This window comes from Rhinopithecus roxellana, chromosome 16 (genome assembly GCF_007565055.1).
Source record: "Rhinopithecus roxellana isolate Shanxi Qingling chromosome 16, ASM756505v1, whole genome shotgun sequence".
NCBI lineage: Eukaryota > Metazoa > Chordata > Mammalia > Primates > Cercopithecidae > Rhinopithecus > Rhinopithecus roxellana.
In genome coordinates, this window is record NC_044564.1 from 19,384,079 (window position 1) to 19,406,930 (window position 22,852).

General features: G+C 43.5%; 1 protein-coding gene across 4 annotated transcripts in view; it reads right to left on the reverse strand.

Annotated features, from left to right (window-relative positions):
- FNBP1 (formin binding protein 1) overlaps positions 1-22,852 on the reverse strand; it is a 164,678-nt gene that overhangs the window by 141,078 nt on the left and 748 nt on the right. The window lies entirely within an intron of this gene.

The following is a 22,852-nucleotide window of genomic DNA, read 5'->3' on the forward strand; positions in this document are numbered from 1 at the left end:
CTCTGAACTGCTAAAGATCAATTGTTTTATACAGCATGTGCATTGGCTTTTAAATTTCCAAACACCAAGGAGTGTCCATCCCAAATTAGCCCTTTGTCGTCTAAGAGATAACTAAGATGCCCAGTACTAACCTGTTGTTTATTTCTGAAACAAGGTCTTGCTCTGTTGCCCAGGCTGGAGTGTGGTGGTACTATCTTGGCTCACTACAGCCTTGAGCTCCTGGGCTCAGGTGATCCTCCCACCTAAGCCTCCCAAGTAGCTGGGACCACAGGTGCGGGCTACCATGCCTGGCTAACTTTTGTATTTTTGTAGAGATGAGATCTCACCATGTTGGCCAGGTTGGTCTCAAACTCCTGGGCTCAAGAGATCCGCCTGCCTCAGCCTCCCCAAGTGCTAGGATTACAGACATGAGCCATCGCACCCAGCCTCTTTCTCTTTTTTTAAAATTGAGGTGAAATTCATCTAACATAAAATTAACTTTTTTGTTTGTTTGTTTGTTTGTTTGTTTTTTTGAGATGGAGTCTCACTCTGTCGCCAGGCTGGAGTGTAGTGGTGCGATCTCGGCTCACTGCAATGTCTGCCTCCCGGGTTCAAGCGATTCTCCTGCCTCAGCCTCCCGAGGAGCTGGGAGGCTGAGTTGGGCTGTTTACACCTTTGGCTATTGTTCATAGTGCTGCTATGAACATTCCTGTACAAGTATTTGTTTGAATACCTATTTCCAGTTTGGGGGAGTTTATATACAGAAGTGGAATTCCTGGAGCATCTGGTAAATTGTATGTCTAACTTAACTGCCAATGGTTCTCCCAAGAGGCTGAACCATTTCACACCCTGCCAGCAATGCACAAGGGTTCCAATTTCTCCACATTCTAACACTTGTCATTTTCCTATACTTTCCTGACTATAGTCACCCTAGTGGGTATCTCATTGTAGATCTGCATTTCCCAAATAGTAATGATGTTCAGCATCTTTTCATGTGTTTATTAGCCATTTGTATATCTTCTTTGGAGAATCAATCTGCTTTTATTCCCCACTACCATGACAATAAATAAAAATAATCTTAATCTTTACTATCACTTTCTTTAAAACTGACCCCCACACACTTACTGGTTTTTTTTGTTTTGTTTTGAGACAGAGTCTCACTCTGTCCCCCAGGCTGGAGAGCAGTGGCGGGATCTTGGCTCACTGCAAGCTCCGCCTCCCGGGTTCTCACCATTCTCCTGCCTCAGCCTCCTGAGTAGCTGAGATTGCAGGTGCCCGCCACCAGGCCCGGCTAATTTTCTGTATTTGTAGTAGAGACAGGGTTTCACCGCGTTAGCCAGGATGGTCTCGATCTCCAGACCTCGTGATCCACCCGTCTCGGCCTCCCAAAGTGCTGGGATTACAGGCATTCAGCCATTGTGCCTGGCCCACACACTTACTTTTTCAATCTGTGTTTGGAAATCACATGAATTAAATAAGAGCTTAAATTGGTCTGTTATCAAAGGGCACAATCCAAGATGGTTTCAAGCTTGGCAACTGTTACATTTGTTGATGTACAAGGTACTGTTCTAGGCGCTGGTAACACAGCACTGAACAAAACAAATAAAAACCCTTGCCCTCACAGAGCTTACTTCCCACAGAATGTATGATCAATACTAAATCTATTAGCCTGGAAAGTGAACACAGTAAAATGGCTAACTTGAAGTTTTCACGGAAATATTTAAAACTATATTATAGAATCCAAAAATAAGCCATGTAGGGTACTTGTGCACTGTTATTAAATATCATTGAAGGAATATCTTTTTTCTTTTTTTTTTTTTCTGAGACAGAATCTCACTCTGTTGCCCAGGCTGGAGTGCAGTGGCGTGATCTTGGCTCACTGCAACCTCCACTTCCCGGGTTCAAGAGATTCTCCTGCCTCAGCCTCCTGAGTAGCTGGGACTACAGGCACGTGCCAAGATGTTTGGTTAATTTTTTTGTATTTTTAGTAGAGATGGGGTTTCGCCATGTTGGCTAGGCTGGTCTTGAACTCCTGACCTCAGGTGATCCACCCGCCTCGGCCCCCCAAAGTGCTGGGATTACAGGTGTGAGCCACCATGCCCAACCTTAAGAATACTGTTAAGGATACTACTTGGTATACTAAGCAGGCATATTTTACATAGTTACAAGTAGAAAATGAGTCACAAAGCTTTGGATTCAAAGTATAGAACGTCAACACTTGGTCTTAATATCCTCAATAAAAATTTCACACAAATACCAACACTCCCTCTTTTTTTTTTTTTTTTTTTTTTTTTTGAGACAGGGTTTCACTCTGTGGCCTACACTGGTGTGCAGTGGCTCAAATCACCGCTCAGTGCAGCCTTCATCTCCTCGGGCTCAGGTGATCATCCCACCTCACCCTCCCAAGTACCTGGTACTACAGGTGTGCGTTACCACGCCCAGCTAATGTTTGCTTTTGTTTTGATAGAGATGGGGGGTTGGCCATGTTGCCCAGTGTAATCCCAGCACTTTGGGAGGCTGAGGCAGGAGGGCTGCTCGAGGCCAGGAGTTTGAGACCAGCCTGGGCAACATATAGCAAGACCCTGTCTGTCAAAAAACAAAAAACAAAAACAGAAAAACAGAAGAAGGATTAATAGTTATATTAAGAAGAATGAGGCAGCTGAGGAAAAGAAAATCCCACCAAGATATTATAAGTGGTAAAAGGTACCAAAAAGTGTGACTAGTATGCTAACATTTGTAAGGGACGGGGGAATTTACTCATAAATGCTTGATAGCTCTCTGGAAGAATTAACAAGAAACCAGTTACGGTGGTTGCCTCCAGGGAAGAAAAAAAAAATCCCCTAATGACTGGGGCAGTCACACACCCATGGTGTGGCCTATTCAAAAATACATAAACACGTAAGAAATAAAGTGTGCTTTTAAAATGTGGCTTTTCCCCCAACTCCCCTTCTTTAACAGAGTGTATTCAATCTTGGCTGAACCCTCAGAGCTCACTGGTGTGTGTAGCTGACTTTAGAGAGAGCCAGGAGGTCAGGACTGCACACAATAGGGTTAGCTGAAGGTGAAGCACCTGGGACTAGAGACTTCCCCAGCCAAGGGTGAGCTGGGACAAAGGATTTCTTTTTTTTTTTTTTTTTTTTTTTTTTTTTTTTTTTTTTTTTTTTTGAGACGGAGTCTCGCTCTGTCGCCCAGGCTGGAGTGCAGTGGCCGGATCTCAGCTCACTGCAAGCTCCGCCTCCTGGGTTCACGCCATTCTCCTGCCTCAGCCTCCCAAGTAGCTGGGACTACAGGCGCCCGCCACCACGCCCGGCTAGTTTTTTGTATTTTTTTTAGTAGAGACGGGGTTTCACTGTGTTAGCCAGGATGGTCTCGATCTCCTGACCTCGTGATCCGCCCGTCTCGGCCTCCCAAAGTGCTGGGATTACAGGCTTGAGCCACCGCGCCCGGCCGGGACAAAGGATTTCAAAGCCCTGGGGTGGAAGAAGGCTGGTGCATATAAAGAATGAGAAGGCAGCCCGGCCGGAGGAGACTGTGTTGCAAGAGAGACCAGCAACATAAAAGGGTTGTCTAAATTTAGCTTTTACTCTGAGTTGGGAAGTCCTTGTTGGGTTCTGCTCAGATCTGAGCCCCACCCACTCCATGTTAGGTGATCTAGGTACCTAAGTTCTCCCAACAGTACCCTCTTGGTGATGCCCACAGGACCCCATGGAAACGTCATCCTTTTATTGTGAGCATTGGGCATTTTACTCAGTTTCCCTGAACTCAATCTTCCATCCACATGAGTGTATCCTACATTTCCCTCTAGTCTTTTTTCCTTTTCTTTCTTTACTTTTGCCCCATGTCCCTAGGACTGTCCCACAATTCAGACTGGTAACCAAGTACATAGTGTATAAAATAGTACATAATAGCTCATAATCTCCCCCATGTGCTGCCTTGCCTGATCTCGGCCACATCTAAAGAATCAAGATACATATAACCTTTAGGTTGGCTGGCATTTGCAGTCATTTAACCCCCAGGCCCCTTACCCCAAGCATGTGAACTGGGTGGGGTCCATACTACACGCAAATATTATCTAAATAAACAGAACTTGGCCAGGCTCAGTGGCTCACGCCTGTAAGTAATCCCAACACTTCGGGAGGCTGAGGCTGGAGGATCACTTGAGGCCAGGAGTTCAAGGCTAGCCGGGGCAACATGGTGAGATCCCATCTCTACCCCCCCCCCAAAAAAAACAGGAAATAATAAGAAATTTACAAAATTAAAAAATTAGCTGGGTGTGGTAGTGTGCACCTGAGTCTTAGCTACTGGGGAGGCTGAAGTGGGAGGATGGCTTGAGGCCAGGAGGTTGAGGCTGCATTGAGCTCTGATGGAGCCTGGGTGACAGAGCAAAACCCTGTCTCAGACTACCGCACATTGGTGACACCTAATTGAACACTGCTAATGGAGAGTATCTGTTGCCCACTCATGCAATTAACAATTTACATTTTCAATTTTTCTCCAATAATCCAATGACAATTTCAAAATCTGCTTGAAGTTATCAGAAAGTCTTTATTCCACCCAACTACTTCCAACTTCTCTCTAGGGTTTTCTTCCATCTCTAATGACTGTTCATTCCGCTTTCTCAATTACTGGCATTTCATAATAAAAAGAAAGCGAGAAAGTGAAGGAAGAAGCCATCGTATCATCCTGTTTTTCATTTCCATCAGGTGGGTGGTTGAATCCTTTTGGCAAATAAAGCACTTGACCAGCTAAAACTTTTCTGCAATGACATTGTTTATCTACCTTACTGACTTGCTGATCGGCCAAACTGACAAAATAAACAACAAACCTTCTTAGCCAAAAGATTTCTGTTCAGCAAAATAGTCCCTGAGGCTGGGTGGCTCACGCTTATAATCCCAGCACTTTGGGAGGCCGAGGTGGGTGAACCACCTGAGATCAGGAGTTCGAGACCAGTCTGGCCAACATAGTGAAACCCCATCTCTACTAAAAATACAAAAATTAGCCGGGCGTGGTGGTGCACACCTGTAATCCCAGCTACTCAGGAGGCTGAGGCAGAAGAATTGCTTGAATCCAGGAGGTGGAGGTTGCAGTGAACGGAGATCATGGCACTGCACTCCAGCCTAGGTGACAGAATGAGACTCTATCTCAAAAAAAAAAAAAAGTCCCTGACATTTTTGCCTATGGAGTCACACACCCAAGACATTCTATCTATGTACCTAGTGTCTCACAACTTAAGGAATGTGCCTGATGATTTTACGTATGTGTCACTTTTTGAAATGTTGAACCCTTTACAAACTTCCTATTAACATTATTAGCATTTCTTTGAGCCACAGTGTGGGACTCAACATAAAATTTCTAAGTAAAGTTTCTAGCTTTAAAAATCATCTCTTGTCAGCCGGGTGCAGTGGCTCATGCCTGTAATCCCAGCACTTTGGGAGGCCGAGGTGGGCGGATCACCTGAGGTCGGGAGTTCAAAACCAGCCCGACCTACATGGAGAAACCCAATCTCTACTAAAAATACAAAATTAGCTGAGTGTGGTGGCACATGCCTGTAATCCCAGCTACTAGGGAGGCTGAGGCAGGAGAATTGCTTGAACCTGGGAGGCGGAGGTTGCGGTGAGCCGAGATCGCGCCACTGGACTCCAGCCTGGGCAACAAGAGCGAGACTCTGTCTCAAAAAAAAAAAAAAGAAATTGTCTCTTGTAATAGGCATTGCCATGTTATCTGCTCATTATGAATCAGTACTCCTAGGATCACTATTTCAGTGTCAGTTGCTCCTGGAACTCAGATTACCTTGAAACACTTGAGTTGAAGGGACTCGAGGTCACACAGTCTAGTTTACACCAAATTCATTGATCACGTCCACAATACCCCTAACAAAAAAGTGACCAGTCTCGACAAGGAATTCAAGATATCAATGGAAGGTCAGGCGCAGTGGCTCATGCCTGTAATCCCAGCACTTTGGGAGGTCTAGGCGGGTGGATCACCTGAGGTCAGGAGTTCCAGACCAGCCTGGCCAACATGGTGAAACCCCGTCTCTACTAAAAATACAAAAATTAGCCAGGTGTGGTGGTGTGTGCCTGTAATCCCAGCTACTTGGGAGGCTGAGGCAGAAGAACTGCTTGAACCTGAGAGGCGGAGGCTGCAGTGAGCCAAGACCACGCCACTGCACTCCAGCCTGGGTGACAGAGAGAGACTCTATCTCAAAAAAAAAAAGAAAGAAAAAAAAAGATATCAATGAAATATCATGACAACCAGCAACATATGGAGGTGGATAATGATAGCCAACACTAGTAGAGCTTATTTCATATATAATCCTATGGAGTAGGCACTATCATTATCTCCATTTTACAGATGGAGGACCTGAGACTAAATGACTTATACAAAATCAATCAGTTAGTTAATGTCAGGATATGAACCAAGCAGTCTGGCTCCAGATCCACACTCTTGAACAATATGACACACTGACTAAATTGTAGAAATCTAATAAGAATGAGAGAATTGGCCAGGCACGGTGGCTCACGCCTGTAATCCCAGCACTTTGGGAGGCTGAGGTGGGTGATCACCTGAGGTCAGGAGTTTGGGACCAGCCTGGCCAATGTGGCAAAACCCCGTTTCTACTAAAAATACCACAATTAGCCAGGCATGGTGGCATGCGCCTATAGGCCCAGCTACTTAGTAGGTTGAGGCAGGAGAATCACTTGAACCTGGGCGGCGGAGGTTGCAGTGAGCAGAGATCATGCCACTGCACTCCAGTGTGGGCCACAGAACGAGACTGTACCTCAAAAAAAAAAAAAAAAAAAAAAAATCCTTTCAAGATGTGAGGAGTGAAGACAGAGTGAATAAGTAGCAGAGACAGAACTAGATCTAAGATGCCTAACTGTAGTCTGGCTGATTTACTGCCTCCAGAACAGGAATTCTATTTCACAACTAAAGCTATAGAAAGTTGTGGGTCAGGTGCAGTGGCTCACGCTTCTAATCTTAGCACTTTGGGAGGCCAAGGCGGGTGGATCACTTGAGCCCAGGAGTTTGAGACCAGCCTGGGTAACATGGCAAAACCCCGTCTCTACCACAAAAAAAAAAAAAGAAAAAAAATTAGATGGGTGTGGTGGCTCACACCTGTAGTCTCAGCTACTCTGGAGGCTGAGGTGGGAAGATGGCTTGAGCCCAGGAGGTGGAGGTTAGAGTAAGCCAAGACTGCACCACTGCACTCCAGCCTGGGCAACAGAGCCAGACCCTGTCTCAAAAAAAAAAAAAAAAAAAAAGTTTTGCATTTTGTTTTATACTCCTCAAAACAACACTTCTGAAGTAGATTGGCATAGCTCATATTTCAAGGAAGAGGAAATGAAATTAAGGGGGGGAAATGGCAAAACCATATCTTACTAAAGGAAATTGCAATGAAATGTCCCCTTTTGTGACTCAGTGGTTACGTGGTTATGACGATAATGTAAAAAACTCTGAGACTTTATGAAAAATAAAACAGAATCGCCATATTCAAAGTGTATGATCTTGCGACAAGAACCTTAGAAAAAACTCCATTTACGGAGTTTGCATTATGAAGACATTAAGCCATCATGAAGTCTTCATGTCTTCACATCAGAGCTTTTTGGTTTACTGTTTTCTTATCTTCAGAGAAAAAAGTATAAAACTCTTTGAATGTTCCTCAACTTTTAAATTTCATTTTCTAAGCATTTCTTCAAAGAGATAATGATTTCATTTTATCTTTAAACTAGAATAAAAGGATACATGGTCCCTCTGTCCTTGAATAAATGAAGAAGGGGTAGTGTTAACACTATCTATTACAACTTCCAAAGACACTGTTCATTCCTACTGTTGTATGATAAATCACTCCCAAAACTTAATGGGAAACAACCACTTTATTATGGGTCAGGAATTTGGACAGGGACACCTTTTCTCTGTGCCATCACTGCTGAGGCCTCAGCTGGGAAGACTTAAAGGCTAGGGGGACCCAACTGCTGGGCGTTAGAATCATCTGGAAGCCCTTCCCTCATACGGCTGGCAGCTGACTATGACTGTTGGTTGAGACCTCGACTGAGCTGTCAACATGAACCTCTATGATTGGCTTCTCTGTATGTCTCTCTACGTGTGCTGTTTCGGCTTCCTAACAATATGGTAACTGGGTTTTAAGAGTAAATATCCTAAAAGAGCAAGGAAAAAGTGCATAGCATATTTGTGATTCTGCTTCAGAAATCATTAAAAAAAAAAAAAAAACAAAACTGGAACTTTCTATGTTGCTCAGGGTGGTCTCAAACTCCTGGGTTCAAACAATCATCCCCCTCACCCCCACCCGCACTCCCACCTGGGCCTCCTAGAAAACCAGGATTACAGGTATGGGCCACCACGCCTGGGGCCATCACTTTCACCATACTCTATTGGTCAAGGCTGTCACACAGATCTGCCTAGATTCAAATGCAAGTGGTATCAGTCCCCTCTCACCACTCAATGGGAGGAGTCTTGGGGTCACATTCTAAGATGAGCAATGTGGGATGGGCAATATTGTTGTGGACATCTTTCCAAAATATAATCTGTCACACGTCAAGTATCTCTAAGAAAGATAAAGAGGAAAATTAAACAATGTCAGGTACAACAGAAATCTCAGTCAACAGGGTATGAACTGAGCAATTCTAAACTTTCTCTTTTCATCTCCATGTCAAAATAAGCACATGGGCAGCTTTCAAAAGAAAAGCCTACACTATTAGTCTGTCTTCAAAAGCCTATTAGAATCATGTGTGACATGAATTTCTGATTACTACCAAAAACTGAATGTCTATCAGTGGCCATTTATTTATTTTTTCCACTTATGACTTGGTACATCAGTTCTACTTCTAAGTCTATCAGAACTTCCAGCTCCACTTATTATGCTGTTATAACAATTTGCAAACCAATCAACTCTTAACAGTGTACACCCCTCCCAGTCTAAAATACGATTCACACAATGGTTCTCAGTGAGGTAAACACTTTGGCAAACACAGTGAAGAGTTACTGTCCAAAAGGGCAACACATTATGACAGTTACGCTAAGTAACACAGTTCTAAAGTTAAATAAAGTGCTTGGAGGAATGTAACTACACCAAGAGCTTAGCATTTTACCAACTTAATTCTAGCTTTTTCTGGTTATCCAAATGTATATCTACAGCCTGGATCTCCTCCCTGGGTTCCAGATGCATATATTAAGCTATTGATGCAATATTAGATAATTAGTTATGTGACAGGCCTCTTGTAAAATGTCCAGCACTACACTTCTGTTCTTCTCCCCATCAAGCTCAATCCTACTGTTCTCAGTCTCCCATTTCCTTGTATTTGTCCATAGCATTTATCATTATCTGATACACTGTAAATATGGATTACATATAAGCAAAACATTTTTTACTATTTGGTTAACTGCCATTTTTCCTTTGCCTGGAACAATGCTTGGCACGTTAAGTAGTTTAAAATATTTTTTTCTTTTCTTTTTTTTTTTTTTTTGAGACAGGGTCTTGCTCTGTCACCCAGCCTGGAGTGCAGTGGTGCAGTCACCACTCACTGTAGCCTCAACTTCCTGGGCTCAAGCGATCCTCCTGCCTCAGCCACCATATCCGGCTAATTTTCTGTAGAGATGGAGTTTCACCACGTTGCTCAGGCTGGTCTCAAACTCCTGGGCTCAAGTGATCTGCCCACCTTGGCCTCCCAAAGTGCTGAAATTACAGGCATGAGCCAGCATGCCCAGCCCAATAATCTTTTTCAAATGAATTAATGAATGATGACTTACCTGGGTACCTGAATAAGTCATTACTAGAAAACCATAAAGAACAAAGAGTACCTTAAAATGATGATAATGTTTGTCAGTAGCTGACTGGGTAAGGAAGTAGAATATTGCCAGATTTTAGATTTGCTATAAAGAATAAAAATGAGCAAAAACTGAGAATGCATGAGAAGGAATCAAAATGTTAAACAGTGCTACCTAAGCCACATCAAAACTACCTAGAAGAGCTTTTAAAATGACAGATTCTTATAAATGGCAGGCTCACACCTGCAATCCCAGCACTTTGGGAGGCCAAGGCAGGGGGATCGCTTGGGCTCAGGAGTTCAAGACCAGCCTGGGTGACATGGCGAGACACCATCTCTACAAAAAATACAAAAATCAGCTGAGTGTGGTGCTGCAGGCCTGTAGTCCCAGCTGCTTGGGAAGTTGAGGTGGCAGGATCGCTTGAGCTCGGGAGGTCAAGGTTGCAGTGAGCCTTGATTGAGCCACTGTACGCCACCTGGGTGATGAAGTACAAACAAACAAAAATTACAGATTATTATACATAAAAAAACTACAGATTTCTCAGATTGCCAGTTTGGAGAATGCTAGACAGTGATGAGATAATAAATATCCAGCACTCAATCTGGGTACCTGAATATAATCTCAGGCATCCAAGATTGAATAGAGATTGGAATTAAAAAGATCTAAACAGGGCCAGGCACGCTGCCTTATGCCTGTAATCCCAGCACTTTGGGAGGCCAATGTGGGTCGATCACTTGAGGTCAGGGGTTCAAGACCAGCCTGGCAACATGGTGAAACCCCGCCTATACTAAAAATACAAAAATTAGCTGGGCATGGTGGTGGGTGCCTGTAATCCCAGCTACTCAGGAGGCTGAGGCATGAGAATCTTTGAAACTGGGAGCCGGAGGTTGCAGTGAGCTGAGATCGCACCACTACACTCCAGCCTGGGTGACAGAGCAAGACTCTGTCTCAAAAAAAAGAAAAAAAAAAAAATCTAAATATAACTAATTGTGCTATAGTCTGCCTAAAGAAAGAATGGGTTAACAGTAAAGGAATCACCTACACAGCATCTGTAAAACAGACTCTATTCTATCTGTAAGGTAGACCTGTCCTCCAGAGGAGGTAGACGCCTAAGGCTGCCATTGTCATCAGCCATTCCATTCATCCAATCCTATTTTCATTTTATGGTCTCCAAGAAACGCTATACACAGTTTAGCTTTCCACCCAGATTAGCCTACAGAGAGAGAACGTAGAGATCAGCAAACATGAATATCCAGTCTGTTTATGAATATACTTCTCACCATAAAATTCATTCTGGTTTACTCAACAGGCTTGGGAATTGGGTTAGCGTGAGTCACCTCCAGGCATACTGAAAATAAGAAATTTGCTAGCTTAAAAGAGCTGGGGAACAAACCCTGATAACCCTAACAAGGTTGCATCATCTCAGCAGAGACAGAGAGGACAAGAATAAAGTGCTGGTAGGCTTAGGTTTTACAACCAGCTGGTGGAAAAAAGGACCTGGGGCCAATATTTGATTTACCCCACAAGCCAGAGCAGGGAACGTGCCTCCCCCTTGAACATCTTGAAGTGGGAGGAGGCAGAGGGTGGCTCCTAGGCCTTCTTTGTTCACTACTAGGCCTTTCCTTGAATGTCCAAGCCTCCTCAGCAATCCATTTCAACCTAATTCCACCCATATAATAACAGGTTGAGAAATGCAATACATAGAAAGGCTCTCTACTGAAAACCACTCCAGTAATCCAGTCAGCCAATTGGCCCAGTGCAGCCTGCAGCTACTGAGCTCCTCTCCATCCTTCTCCACACTGAAAACTGGCACCATAGCTACCTGCTTTCAGCAGTTCAAGGGTTATTTCCCATCCTCTCAAGGTGAAGCCATAGTCCTCGCATGGTTTTTAGCTTTAGTCTGCCTCTTCAGGCTCCTATTACAACTCCATCACCTGCTCATCATTTGAGAGCTCTGTGCTCTCCATGACCCTTCTTCTTTTCCTGGAAGGCTCTGTCTAGATCCCCTCCACCCTTCTGACCACCCCACTTCACCTGTAAAACTTACTAGTCCTTCAGGACTCCACTTGGATGCCATTTCCCCACCTCAGTTACACTCCTGTACATATTTCCATGGAGTTACCCTACCTTAGTCCTTCTTACGCAATAATCCCTCCCTCCCTCCCTCCCTTCTTTCTCTCTCCCTCTCTCTCTCTTTCTTTCAGAGGGAGTCTCACTCTGTTGCCCAGGCTGGAGTGCAGTGACACAATCTTGGTTCACTGCAACATCCACCTCCTAGACTCAAGCGATTCTCCTGCCTCAGCCTCCTGAGTAGCTGGGATTACAGGTGCGCGCACCACCACACCTGGCTAATTTTTTTGTATTTTTAGTAGAGATGGGGTTTCACCATGTTGGTCAGGCTGGTCTCGAACTCCTGACCTCATGATCTACCTGCCTCGGCCTTCCAAAGTGCTGGTATTACAGGAGTGAGCAACTGCACCTGGTGGCCTAATGAAATTTTTATCATTTTGTTTGGTTACCTCTTTTATGTACAAAGTTATAAATATTGAGCACTACCACCACCACTCCTCTTGCCAAAAACAGCTGTAACAAGAACTAAACTTCTCCCAGGATGACAGGGAGACTTCGCGCGTACACCTTACTTGTGAAACGGAACAATGTAAATAGCCTATTTTTAAGGATAAGTTAAAATAAACTTTTTTTTTTTTGAGACGGAGTCTTGCTCAGTTGCCCAGGCTGGAGTGTGGTGGCGCGATCTCGGCTCACTGCAAGCTCCGCCTCCCAGGTTCACATCATTCTCCTGGCCTCAGCCTCCTGAGTAGCTGGGACTACAGGTGCCCGCCACTACGACCTGCTAATTTTTTTGTATTTTTAGTAGAGATGGGGTTTCACCATGTTAGCCAGGATGGTCTCGATCTCCTGACCTCGTGATCCGCCCATCTCAGCCTCCCAAAGTGCTGGGATTACAGGCGTGAGCCACTGCGCCCGGCCTATAAACTTTCTTTTTTTTTTTTCTTCAGACAAGGTCTTGCTCTGTCACCCAGGCTGGAGTGCAGTGGCGCAAACACAGCTCACTGCAGCCTCGAACTCCCGGCCTAAAGTGATCCTCCCATCTCAGCTTCCCAAGTAGCTGGGACCACAGGCATGCACCACTATACCGAGGTAATTTTTTAATTTTTAGTAGAGGTAGGATCTCAATATGTTACCCAGGCTGCTCTTGAACTCCTGAGCTTGAGCTATCCTCCCGCCTTGGCCTCCCAAAATACTGGGATTATAGGTACGCGCCATCGTGCCTGGCCAATAAGTAAAATGTAAATTTAAAAAGTCGGGCCGGGCGCGGTGGCCCAAGCCTGTAATCCCAGCACTTTGGGAGGCCGAGATGGGCGGATCACAAGGTCAGGAGATCGAGACCATCCTGGCTAATATGGTGAAACCCCGTCTCTACTAAAAAAATACAAAAAACTAGCCGGGCGAGGTGGCAGGCGCCTGTAGTCCCAGCTACTCGGGAGGCTGAGGCAGGAGAATGGCGTAAACCCGGGAGGCGGAGCTTGCAGTGAGCTGAGATCCGGCCACTGCACTCCAGCCTGGGCCACAGAGCGAGACTCCGTCTCAAAAAAAAAAAAAAAAAAGTCAGTCATGGTGAAGAATATATTTTACATACACATATACACTTATGAAATCTAAATGTCCTTGCCCAAACATTTCCAGAAATTTCCATATCTGTTCCAATGCAAATACTTCTAAACCTCTTCATTATCTCTGTCAAGAAGAAATCAATCCCAAACTAAGCTGATAGGCAGAATAATTCATTAGCTGTTTCAAGCAGCAAATATCCAGCTTTTTAGGTGGGGAAATAATGTGACTTCAGTGGAACTTTTTTTAAAAAGTGGTAATAATAGCCAAAGAAAACTATTTCCCCCTAGGAAAAAACTTAAATCTCAAGGAGGCCCAAGTATACTGCTAAAAATTAGTATGATTAGTGTTTTGGAGTGGATTTTATTTTTCTTCAAGGAGGAAAAGATAAACATGCTATTGATATGACCTCCTGAAATCCAGATTTCCTGTCCAAAGCAATACTTTCTAGGCATTTTCCAAATATTAGGTTTATTTTATTGTGAACATGTATACCAAATTTTAAATCAGAAGGCTAGGACCGAAAATAGCTCATTTTTCATGAATCCTGCTTACAGCAAGAGTTCTACAATTTGTTCCCAAGGACCAGAGTTTTTTTCCTTAACCCTCCCCATGATTATAATAATTTCTATTTACCTATCACCTTTCATCCAACAACCTCAAAGTACTTTACGAACAATTTCTCATCTTTATGCCTTCTTGTCAAGAGAAAGGCAACCACCATACCACGCTTTATAGATTGGGAAAGCGAGGAACAGAGATGCAAGGAATTGCCCGATACTAATAAATATTAGATTAGGCAAGGAATGCAACCCAGGCTGAGTCCTCCAGAACTTCCTCACTCAACTGGGAGCACCCACACCGTTTGTCCCCAGAGCCTGTCTGGTCTTTAAATGGATTTCAGGAACCCATTCTCAATTTTGGCTGTGCAAATACAAGTACAAGGGGAATAGATTCCTTTACAAGTCCCAAGTTTTCTTCTGCTATAGATAATAGAGAAAGTATTTCGTTTCTTGTTCCTGAAGACTCAAAACTTTGAAACCCTGAATGTGGGCCAGACATGGTGGCTCACGCCTGTAATCCCAGCACTTTGGGAGGCCGAGGAGGGCGATCACTTCAGGTCAAGAGTTCAAGTCCAGCCTGGGCAACACAGGAAGACCCCCGCCTCTACAAAAGAACTTTTTAAAAAAAAGTTACCCAGGCTGGGCCAGCCACGGTGCCTCACGCCTGTAATCCCAGCACTTTGGGAGGCCGAGACGGGCGGATCACGAGGTCAGGAGATCGAGACCAACCTGGCTAACACAGTGAAACCCCATCTCTACTAACAAAAAAAAAAGAAAAAAAAATTAGCTGGGCATGGTGGCGGGCACCTGTAGTCTTAGCTACTCAGGAGACTGAGGCAGGAGAATGGCATAAACCTGGGAGGCGGAGCTTGCAGTGAGCAGAGATCGTGCCACTGCACTCCAGCCTGGGTGACAGAGTAAGATTCTGTCTCAAAAAAAAAAAAAAAAAAAAAAAAAAAAAAAAAGTCTGGCTGCGGTGGCTCACGCCTGTAATTCCAGCACTTTGGGAGGCCAAGGCAGGTGGATCAAGAGGTCAGGAGATCGAGACCATCCTGGCTAATACTGTGAAACCCCGTCTCTACTAAAAATACAAAAAATTAGCTGGGCAAATGCCTGTAGTCCCAGCTACTTAAGATGTTGAAACAGAAGAATCGCTTGAACCCGGGAAGTGGAGATTGCAGCAAGCCGAGATCACGCCACTGCACCCCAGCCTGGGTGACAGAGCGAGACTCCATCTCAAAAAAAAAAAAAAAAAAAAAAAAAAATGTTAGCCAGGCGTGGTAGTGTACACCTGCGGTCCCAGCTAATTAGGAGGCTGAGGCGAAAGGCTCATTTGGGCCCGGGAGGTTGAGGTTGCAGTGAGCCATGTTTGTGCCACTGCACTCCAGCCTGGTCAACAGAGTGAGACTCTGTATTCCTCCTTGTTCTTTCTCAATTTCATTAAAAATAGTTTTCACCAAGACATACTTCTGTTAGGCAAATTCAGAAACTTGATACTATTCCTACTAATTAATATCCACACAAATTAATTTATTTAAATTAGAAAAGAGAAACAATAACTGGCTTTGAAAGAATTAGGAGATTACTAGACATTCATGAAGCATCTGCTTGAATACAAGCTTCATTCATGACTGTTTCTGCTGGCTCTGCAGCATTTAGTGGTGTGAGTCATTGATTCTCAGTGATTCTCAATATGAATAACATCAAATGTTTTATAAAGCAAAATCTACAGCAGTGATGGGGAAATATGAGTGAATGATGGGGATAAAGGGAACTGTGCACTACTAACACAGAAGATCCAGTTTTTGGCCAAGTGCGGTGGCTCATGCCTGTAATCCCAGTTCTTTGAGAGGCCAAGGTGGGAGGATCACTTGAGCCCAGGAGTTCAAGGCCAGCCTGGGCAACATAGACCCCGTCTCTACAAAAAAAATGCAAAAATTAGCAGAGTGTGGTGATGTGCGCCTATAATCCCAGGTACTTGGGAGGCTGAGGCAGGAGAATCGCTTGAACCTGGGAGGCAGAGGTTGTGGTGAGCCGAGATCATGCCATTGCACTTCACCCTAGGCAACAAGAATGAAACTCCATCTCAAAAAAAAAAAAAAAAAAAAAAAAGACAATAGGGGATGGCATATGTGAAAATATTACAATAACTACAGAGTTCATAATAAGTTATTCCCAGTTTTGGCACCACAGAGAAAGTAGACAAGTACAAATGGAAACTGTGGCTTCTATTAGGTGTTGATGTAGGAATTAGTTCTTACTAAAAACCTAATTCCAATCACTCGCTGTATGCTCTAATTTAAAAAATCATATTGTTTATATGATGTTATAGTTTACATGTGAAAGTTATTATGGCTTTTGCAACAAGAAAATGGAAGTTCCATCTACTTTTCTTTGTTGGTGGGGGTGGTGGTTTGAATCTATTTCTAGTATTAAACAATTGAGGTTGTTAAGCTTTACATAAGTTTAACATGGAATTTTACAAATAGGGTGAGGTTTGAGTTAAAGGTTGGTCTGAAGTGGAAGATCACGATAAACTGGTATTAAAAACTTACAGCCAGGAGCAGTGGCTCACACCTGTAATCCCCACACTTTGGGAGGCCAAGACGGGTGGATCACCTGAGGTCAGGAGTTGGAGAACCAGCCTGGCCAACATGGCGAAACCCCATCTCTACTAAAAACAAAAAATTTGCTGGGCGTGGTGGCACACACCTGTAATCCCAGCTACTCGGGAGTCTGAGGCAGGAGAATCGCTTGAACCTGGGAGGTGGAGGTTGCAGTGAGCTGAGATGGTGCCATTGCACTCCAGTCTGGGCGACGAGAGCAAAACTCCAACTCAAAAAACAAACAAAGAAACAAAAAAACCTACATACCCCCAAATTACTCTCTAATATAATACACACATTTGGCCTCTTATCATTTAAAAAAAGTTTTTTAACTAAACACATTACTAGGCTCAAGCTAGTATGAGTGTACATGTAAAACAGGAAACAAATATTCCTTTATAAACACCAATTCCAGAAGACTTCACACCCACATTCTAAAATCTAATTAAGATTAATTCCCCAGGGCATTCATGTATTCTTAGTAGCTTTCAATTTTTAAGTGTCAAAATAAAGCCTTATTTTTAAATGTGGGTGGTGTTGATGAAACAAGTATGAGTAATACTTGCAGGAAACATAATATTAGCTTTAGCTGGTTAGTGGGTGATACTTGAATGGTCCTTCAAAGAAGTACTTTCCATGTCTCACCAATGTAAAGCATGAATTGTAATGTGTTCACATAGCAAGTACAGACACTTATAAAACTCTTTTACATGCTTAAAGTACAGTTTTGCCTACCAAAATGGCAACTTACACAAATTTTCAGGATTCTGTCTAATGTACAAAGTGAAGGCAACAAACTCATATCTAAATATCAACTGCAAAATCTCTCCAGGCTGGCCGGGTGCGGTGGCTCAAGCCTGTAATCCCAGCACTTTGGGAGACCGAGACGGGCGGATCACGAGGTCAGGAGATCGAGACCATCCTGGCTAACACGATGAAACCCCGTCTCTACTAAAAAAAAAAAAAAACAAAAACCTCTCCAGGCCTCCCACAGTTTGTTTTCTTTAATATCTACTAAACAGAAAAGACATGTGCAAAGTTTGTTCTCACAGAGAAGTAAGGATGGTAAAACTAAGTTGATTTTGTTTCTTTTCTGAAGCAGTTCTGCCCTACCCACCATGGTTCAGGGAGTATCATCTCCCCTGTTGGTCTTGCCATGTTTATCCCAAACAGAAATCTCTGAAGGATTAAGAAAAAGGAGCAGTAGAGGCCAGGCATGGTGGCTCCACCTGTAATTCCAGCAGTTTGAAAGGCAGAGGCGGGCAGATCACTTGAGGTCAGGAGTTTGAGACCAGCCTGGTCAACATGGTGAAACGCCATCTCTACTACGAAAAATACACAAACTGGCAGGGCATGGTGGTGGGGGCCTGCAGCTACTTGGGAGGCTGAGGCATGAGAATCACTTGAACCTGGGAGGCAGAGGTTGCAGTGAGCCGAGATTGCGCCACTGCACACCAGCCTGGGAGACAGAGCGAAACTCCATCTCAAAAAAGAAAAAAGAAAAAAGAGCAGTAGAAGAGCTAGGGACTATTGTTAATATGGTTCTCCAATTTAGCATTCAAGGGCAGTAAGAAGAGGTAATGCTTCTCCAGTACCTGGAACTGTTAATAATTAGTTACTTTAAGATTAAAAAAACTAGTTTAAAATTTCAACACACTAGCAAAAAAAAAAATTCAACACACCATAAAGTGTTCTTACATAAACATATGTACACATATCACGCCTAAGTAGAATGAACAACAGAGAAGGGATAACTTTTCAAACCCTACTCTGAAGGCAAAAAAGGTCCCTAGACTGTGTGTATTTGGGGGGAGAAAGGATACGGAAAATCTCTGTACCTTCTCAATTGTGCTGTGGACCGTAACTGTTCTAAAAACTAGAGTCTATTTTTCAAAAAGATACCTAAAATTATATATATATTTTACAACTGCCAACGTGCAGAAAGGTGTTATAATTATCTTCCCATTACTTTTAAAAAGCAAATGTTAAAACAAAACGAAAAAAAGGGATTTATTCATTTATCCAATAAATATTTATTGAACTCCTACACAGAGTCAAGCATTGTTCCCAATACAGTCGGTAGACAATCCTCGCATGGTTGCCTCTTGAAAGTGCACACCATGATCAGGGTCAACATATTCAACAGTCTAATGTACATTATATGCCTGGCATGGTTCTAAAAATCACAGGTAAAACAAAAAACTACATACAATCAACACAGGTGGTTTTTTTTTTTTGTTTTTTTTTTTGTTTTTTTTGAGATAGTCTTGCTCTGTTGCCCAGAAGGTAATGCAATGGCGCCATCTTGGCTCACTGCAACTTCCACCTCCCGGGTTCAAAGGATTCTCTGCCTCAGCCTCCCGAGCAGCTGGGATTACCAGCGTGGACCACCACGCCAGGCTAATTTTTATATTTTTAGTAGAGATGGGGTTTCACCATCTTGGTCAGGCTGGTCTCAAACTCCTGACCTCGTGATCTGCCCACCTCAGCTTCCCAAAATGCCGGGATTACAGGCATAAGCCACCACGCCCAGCCCACAGGTGGCTTCTTACTATGCTAACCAATATGCATTATTCAGGTTTCTCTGTTCTCTTTCTTGTACATACTTCATTTCTCATTAGCACCAGAGCAAATAAATAAAGATGACAGAGAGGATACTAGAAGGCAGCAAAACCAGGTTCTGTCACTGAATAATTTGTTAGCTGCAAACAGAATAATTACGAGGAAGGCTTAACTTTTCAATGGATTTATTCATACTTCACACTAATGAGCAAGCTAATAAAAAGCCGAACTAACACTTCAGTAACCTGTCACTTCCCTCAGTAAGCAGGCAAGGAAAAAAAAAAACAACATTCAAATGTAAGCAACTCTTGCTTGCCATTTCTCCAACAACCAGCCACAACTTCCACAAGGCAGTGAACATATTTACCTTACTAACACTGCCTTTTTAACAAGTCTTGAGTAAATGTATTTTGGTTAATTTTACATAAAAACATAATTTCTCTTTTGACTCTGATGTTACAGGCTAGAGGTAAAACCTACTTTCTATGCTTCCACGTAGATATCTTTCAATATATATAACGTGACTTACAACAGATTCAGGCTGCTGTCTTGCGCACACTGTAGTTGTTCAATAAAAATTTTGAAAATTGATTAAAAGGCAATGTCATGAAGAGCTGTAAACTATTTTATTATAACCTAATCACTTCAAAATGGCCATTTAAGCCTGGGTGAGGTAGCTCACGCCTATAATCCGAGCACTTTGGGAGGCCGACGTGGGTGGATCACTTGAGGTCAGGAGTTCGAGACCAGCCTGACCAAAATGGTGAAACCCCATCTCTACAAAAAAAAAACTTAGCCAGGTGTGGTAACGCACACCTGTAGTCCTAGCTACGCGGGAGGCTAAGGCAAGGGAATCGCTAGAACCTGGGAGATGGAAGCTGCAGTGAGACGAGATCGTGACATTGCACTCCAGCCTGGGTAACAAGAGTGAAGCTTTGTCTCAAAAAAAAAAAAAAAAAAAAAAAAGAAAGAAAGAAAGTTTATTTCTATGAAGGAGTTGAAGAAAAAGTAAAAAAGAAAGAGGAAGAGAAAGGTTTTACTCCCTCTACAAAGCAGGATGTGGCTTAGAGTAGGCCTTCAGTGTAAAATGCACATTAGAAACCTGTAGTTTCTAAAAGCCTATATTGACTTTAACCTGAAGTCCTAAAATGTATGTAAAATCTGATAGTATTCGTGAAGGTCCCTGAGAGCTGCAGCCACCTGTTACAAATAACTCGTGGTCACCCAAACCATAGCTCTTTCTCCATCTAGAAGAATAATTCTGCCAAGCTCGGCTTGAGTGCCCCATCATTATCTCATTATACATGTGCATGATTCCAAAGCCACCATTCAAGGAAAACCCTTAATCACTGCCCTCCGCTCGGCTACCCAGTGTACCACACATCACCAAGTCTCTGACCGCCGGAGAAACGGGGTTTACTTTTCATAATCCTTCATTATTCTAGTTTTTTTGAATCTCAAAAGCTACTAAGCCTTATACATCTTTGCACTTCACCTGAAAACTTAGATTTTGCATTTCTCTTAGTAGCACTATCATGTGTTCATTCCTTTCCCTATATTAAACTGTAAGCTACTCAAAGGCAAATGCTGGTACTCATAAGAATGTCTTTTTTAAGGTCAGGTGTGGTGGCTCACGCCTGTAATCCTAGCACTTTGGGAGGCTGAGGCAGACGGATTACCTGAGGTCAGGAATTTGAGACCAGCCTGGCCAACATGGCGAAACCCCGTCTCTATTAAACACACAAAAAATTAGCTGGGCATGGAGGCAGGCGCCTATAATCCCAGCTACTCGGGAGGCTGAGGCAGGAGAATCGTATGAACCTGGGAGGCAGAGGCCTGCAGTGAGCCGAGATCACGCCACTGCATGCCAGCCTAGTCAGGCAACAGAGCAAGACTCCGTCTCAGGTTAAAAAAAAAAAGAAGTTTTTAAAAATGTCTTTTTAAAAACTCCTCATTGCCATACACTTGCATATATAGAACTGTTAACTGATTCATTCTACCTCATAAAATTATCAAGTGAAAAAATTACAGATAGTTCACATCCTTCTCCTTTGAAAATATTTGCCAATTATTTTTATTGTAGAAAATGTCAAACTTATATACTAGAAAGAATAATGTAATGAACACTCCTGTACCCAGCATCTGGCTTCAGTAATGGCCAATTCTGTCTCACTATCTCCGATCTACTAACAACACAAATTATTGTGAAGCAAATCTAAGATTTCATATCATTTATTTGTATATATTCCAGTTCCCATTTATTTTCCTTTTTATTTTTTTTTTAAGAGAAGACATCTCCAGATATTCCCCAAGCTGTTCTTGAACTCCTGGGCCCAAAAGATCCTCCCAACTCGGCCTCCCAAGGTGCTGGGATTACAGGCCTGAGCCACTGTGCCCAGCCTCTCTCATTTATTTTCAAACACTCCTAACCCTGCCTTCCTTCCCACACCTCCACCCTCAAAAATAAATGTACGGAATAATGCAGGCAATTGCTGCTATTTCAGCAGTTTTGCTATAGCCACTCCCTCTCTTTGGAATTATATTCTATCCCATTTACCAACATCACTGAACTGTCCACCAAGGTATTGTGTTCGGTCCCTATTTCACTCAGAAATATATTGTACCTTTTCCCTCCATAATTCCATCTGCTGTTTGAACAAGTGAAAAAAAAATGTGCCACAATTTCTACTATCCTGATAAAGATTACTTCTGATTTGCTTCCCCACCCCAGAAAAGCTAAAGAGAGCTACAGGGAGTGGATTAGAAGAGGAAAGAAACTTCAACACAGCACTCAAAGTGGTAAATTTTGCCTAAACTGGTGTGTGCAAATATTTTAAACTATTTTATTTTCAAAATGGATACTTGTAAACTTCAGCGGAAATTTTGTCATAAATCCCTTTTAGGCAGAAGATGTTTATAAAATGAATTATCTTAATTTAAGGGAGCTATTGCCCTCAGGATTTTGGTAATAACAACCGTAGCTGCTTCTGTACCTAACAAATGGTTATGTAAAAACAATTAAAGCAAAGTAAAACAAAACAAAAAACAAGGGAGGATGCGCTCTGTTTCTGCAATTGCTCTAACCTTGTTTTCTTTTGACAGGAGATTTCTCGGCCTCATCTCAGATAGCAACACCACCCTACACTTTCTCCTCCACACCCTTTGCAAATAGAATTCCAAAAGGCACTTCAGAGTTCATCCTGGGAAATGGCTCATCTTGAGGGCATTTCAGTGCAGTAACTGAGATTTCGTCTACTCCTTCCCCGGCCGCCGCACTGCCCATCCCCTGCCCAGTGATTTCCCCAGGAATCCGCGGACGGCAGGGAAAGAGCTCCATTCACAGCCGGCCCCTCGCCTTCCTGGGGACGGCCCTCAGCCCCGAAGGCTGCCCGTTTACCGTGCGCACCCCCCGGCCAAGCATCCCCGCGAGGCGCCCCTCACCGTCAACTTTCCCCACTGAAAACTCTTTTCTCCGAGCAACCGTTAAAGATTGACCCCGCGAAAGCCTCTTCCTGAGGGAGATCACGTAAGATGTCTCCCCAACTCCCACTTTCTCCTCCAGAGCAGACGTCGCAGTGCCCACATCCACTCAGGATTGAGCTACCCCGAAAGAACAAGTGCGCCCGGGGCCGCCACGGGCCAGAAGTCCTCGCCATCACAGCGAAGACCGCACTGTAGCCCCGGCACCTCAAAACCCGACCCCCGGCGCTCGCCCCGGCCGCCCCG